We start from the raw sequence: 4811 nt of genomic DNA, 5'->3' as shown, positions 1-4811 counted from the left end.
GGGCTGGGGCACGGGAGAGTTGCGACGCACAGGCTCTGGGAGGGAGTTTGGGTGCAGGAGGGGGCTCGGGGTAGGGGGTTAGGGCACAGGAGGGGATGCAGGGTGCCAGATCCAGGTGGCGCTCACCCCAGGCGGCTCACCACAAGTGGCAACATGTCCCTGCTGCTCCTAGGCGGAGACGCAGCCAGTGGCTCTGCACGCTGCCTCAGCCTGCAGGCACCACCCCTGCAGCTCGCATTGTCCGCGGTTCAGTGGGAGTTGCAGAGCTAGTGCTCGGGGCAGGGGCAGCGCATGGAGCCCCTGTGGCTGTTCCTCTGCCTAGGAGCAGCGGGGAGACGTTGCTGCTTCCGGGGAGCCACGCAGAGCCAGGTAGGGAGCCTGGTAACCCTACTGAAAATTTATATTGGGAGATATCAGAAATGCTGGTTTCTAGAGCTTTCTGATTGGTAAAGTGCCAGATAACACAGCTTTTACTGTACATATGGAGATACAGTCAGCAACTTCCTTTCAAGGGACTTGTGACCTGCTTGTGCTAAGCAAGGCATCTCCTATCTCTCATCTTTCCCCCTCCCCTTTTTATGAATTCCATTGATTCCTCTCTCACAAAGGGCAGGAGACATAGTTCTTTGTGTACCAGGCACATAGTTACTTTTTCACTTTGAAACATTATTCAGAAATCCTATGCAATTAAAAGTCATCGTTGTCCATGATATTTTTTAACATCATTCCAAGGGTTTCATCTACTCTTTATTATTTTTCTTCCTGAGAAGAGAGTTAGAAATGATGAAACTAGCTTTGAATTAACCAGAAACACAATACAAATAATAACCCATTTTAAACATAATTTCAAGCTTTTATAGCTTTCCAAGTATGATAGGGCCAGATCCTGCTCATATCATTCATGTGTACAAAGCAAAGAGATATCTTACCTAGGGCAAGCAGGATTTGGGTCTATAATTTGTGGAAAGAAAAAGAAAAATTACTTAGGACAATAAATGAATTCTAAAACACACATCACTGTAACATAAAATTTCCTTATACACGTGACCAAAAATCCACCAAATCGCCAGGAAAAAATGTGTAAAAATGAAATAATTCTGAGCACACCTGCTATATTAATGCAATAATTAGATGCATATTATTACATTAATCTGTAATTGTATTCTTCTTATCACGTAAGGACTGAAGGGTAAATTGAACTAGTGCCCAAACTGGAAATCAGACTAAAGAGTGGTCTACACTGAAAAAATACATAGGCAGTGATAGATTTCTCAGGAGTATGAAAAATCCACACCCCTAAGAGATGTAGTTAAATTGACCTAAGCCCTGGAGTATACAGCGCTAGATAGATAGAAGAATTCTTCTGTCTACGTGGATTACCTACAGCGAAGGAAAACTGCAACTGTAGCATTTCAAGTGTAGACATAGCCTGCATCTCTCTTCACCTGTCGTTATGCTACTCCACTCTTTTTGTTGTTTTTAAAATGAAGGTGAATTTAGTGCTGGGGAAAGGTGCTGGCTTGACAGTTTGAAATGCTCAGTTTCATGGTGGGACAGTAAAGAAGGGCAAAAGGATGAGTGTTCATGGTCATTTAAGCTCCAGTTTTGCTAAGCATTAAGAACATGCCTAATTCTAAACACAGGAGTTGTCCTATTGATTTCAATGATATTATTCCTATGCTTAAAGTTAACACCTGCTTCAATGCTTTGCTGAATGAAGGCCTTAATTCTTGGCCCTCTGACTACTGTACATCTCAATTTGGATTGGTTACTGGGTCTATGTCTACCTGGGAATAAAAAACCTGTGGCTGGCCCGGGTCAGCTGAGTTGAGCTCATAGGGCTTGGGCTCTGGGGCTGAAAAATTGCTGTGTAGACATTTGGGCTGAGGCTGGATTCTCTGCTCTGGGATCCTGAGAGGGTGGAGGGCCCCAGAGCTCGGGATCCGAGCCCAAGCATTTGCACGTTAATGTTTAGGCCCTGAGCCCAAGTCCTGTGAGCCCAACTCAGCTGACCCGGGCCAGCAAGGGTTGTGCTGTGGGCCTTTGTCCCCACATAGATGTACTCTGCAAGGTTAAAGGCTCTCCAGTGCATCCCAGTACATCTGTGCCCTGTCCTAGCGGACTCGTTGCACATCAAGGCTTAGGGAAAGGGGTAGGAAATGCTAGAGATATTTTATTTCACTTATAAAATACTAACAACCTTTTTGTGCCCATTCCTTTCATAGCCAATCTATCACTAAGCATTGACAAGCACAATATAATATTTACCATTACTTGCTCTAGTAACACAAATTCCCACATTAAATATCATTCAGAATTGACTGAAACAAACTGCCTCTACACAGCAGCAAAGTGATATACCACCAAATTCTGATGTAAACTTTCTTGAGCCTGAACCCACTAAGACGTTGAGCCTGAACTCACCTACTATCGTTAGAATACATACTCCTGGATGGGAATCTCAAGAAAATTTATCTGGCCCCACCTCGTGGACTGTGGCTCTGCAATACCATATTGTGGAGGATCAATCTTAGGGTACGTCTACTCAGCAATTAAACACCCGTGTCTGGCCCGAGCCCAAATGTCTACACAGCAAATTTTAGCCCTGCAGCCTGAACCCCATGAGCCTGAGTCAGCTGACCTTTATTCCAGTGTAGACATACTCTGAAAGGCTAAAGCTCAGGACTTTACCTAAGGCTCAGCTTGGGCTGTGAGCATTGTGGAAGCAATGAGTAAGATGCAATCAAAGAAGGTATTAAAATCCACCATCTGGGGAATGGTAAAAGATACTGGGCCTGATTCTAGATTGCTTTGCACCTTGTATATTCATTTACACCTTTGCAAAATTGGTGTCAAATGCTACTGTTCTGATTTGGTAGTGTTTTACACCCACGTTGCACAGGGCTAAATAGCTATGGAAGGTGTGTGACAGTGGAGGATCAGGCCCGTTATGATTAAGGTACAACAGACTACAAGTTCTCTGGAAAAAGAATAGAAGAAAAAAATCATACTGGCTGATGTGGAATCACATGTGGTGCTGAGACATCTGAGATTTTCTAAAACCCTATATTAGTATTGAAAAAGCAGGGAAGCAACCAAACTGGAGGACTCAGACTTGCAGGGAAGGATAGTGGTATCAAGAAAATGAAGCCAGTCACAGTAATTATGGGAAATAAGATGAGCTGTTATAAATGTGATGGGGTGGGGAAGTACATTCATTAGTGATTGAGGAGAGGGATGAAATGAGGGAGAACCCAAAAATATAAGAAAAATACAGTAAAGATATGTATAGGCTCTATCCTAATTGTCCAAATAACTATTGCTAAGGAGCAGATAGGGATATACTAGGGCAATAAGAACATATATACATCGGTTAATCTGGATGTGCATGCCAAGGTATTATGGAAATTAGTTGGCAATTATGATTGTTGAATTATGGCGAGGGTACCAAGGAAGGACAAATTATTTAGTGTAGGACAGTGGGATACAAGGAAGGGGTAATGCACTGATCTGTAGAAAGGAAAAAAATAAGCCTGACTATCAGGAAATACTTCCTGATGCTGAGATACATTAGCCTGTGGAATAGTCTCCCAAGGAATGCCCCACAGTTGGAACGCTTAGGAGTAGCTTGGACAAAACCTGGGAAGTAGGCTGGAACAATCCTGCATTGTCATGGGGCTGGACTGGATAATCTAATAGGGACCATCTGTGTCTGGCTTCCGTTGTTCTGTGCTGAGCCCCTGGGAGGTGAGAGCATGCCATGTGTTACAGCATTCTCCAAGGAACAAATCTGGCCACCTGCCGGAGCAGCACTGAAAGGCTTTGGCGGGAGTAAAGTCCATCTCTCTTCATTGGAGGGGTAAGATCACTGTGACACAGGGCCTGGGAAGGAGGAGGAAGCAAAAGGCAGCACCTTTCGGCACCACTCTCTCCACCATCACCACTTCCAGCCAGAGAAGAAATCTGGGGAATTTGTGAATAGGAAAATACCAGAGAAGACAAGACTGGGTATAGGGAAGAGTCAGACAAAAACTGCGAATGGAAGGCTCAAGGGACTGATAAGAGTTTGCAGAGTCTTTCACCATCAGATCATCAGTTTTTCTCCATTGTGTTGCCAGCAGATGACAATTGGATGTCCCGTAAGGACACCATTGTGGATAGAAACACACCACAAAACCTATCACAACTGGCATTAATTGATACCCTTCCTAGTAGCGTCACCAAGTAAGGGAGGAGAGTTGTCCAAGAGCAGAGAGAATACAGAGACCGAATGGACTGGCAGCTGAGGTAAGCCTGGAAAGGCATGGAGCCAGCTCAGAGGAGAAAAGCCTAATTCAAAGCTGTTGGGCTCAACATTTTCCTCTTCCACGCCTTCTCTGGGCCAGATTCTGTTCTCATTCATAGCAGTGTCAATCCGAAGTTCCACCATTGACTTCAGATGAAGTTCAGAGTTAATACCTGATTTACATTAATGGAAGTGAGAGCAGAATTTGGCCCAGGGAACGCTTGAGAGAGAAAAGGCTGAAACCAACAGCTCTCAATTATGTTTTTCTCTTCAGAGCTTTCTATTGTTCCATCTCCTTTATCAGAGCTTCTCTCCCCTGTCATCTCCCTCTGTTCTAGGACGAGTCTGTAAAACATGGACTTACACTGTTACGACCAAGAACAGGCATTGGCCTTCTGCCTGGCTCGCTCTCTCTCTCTCTCTTTCTCTCGGAGTTAAACTTAGCCAAAGATAGCTTTGTTTCCCCCTTCCTCACCCAAATAACCCTTGTCTGCTGTGTTTCAGGGAACATTCCTCAGGAAACACA

Source organism: Mauremys mutica, chromosome 1 (assembly GCF_020497125.1).
Source record: "Mauremys mutica isolate MM-2020 ecotype Southern chromosome 1, ASM2049712v1, whole genome shotgun sequence".
NCBI classification, from domain to species: Eukaryota; Metazoa; Chordata; order Testudines; family Geoemydidae; genus Mauremys; species Mauremys mutica.
Note: the sequence above shows the minus strand (reverse complement) of the source record.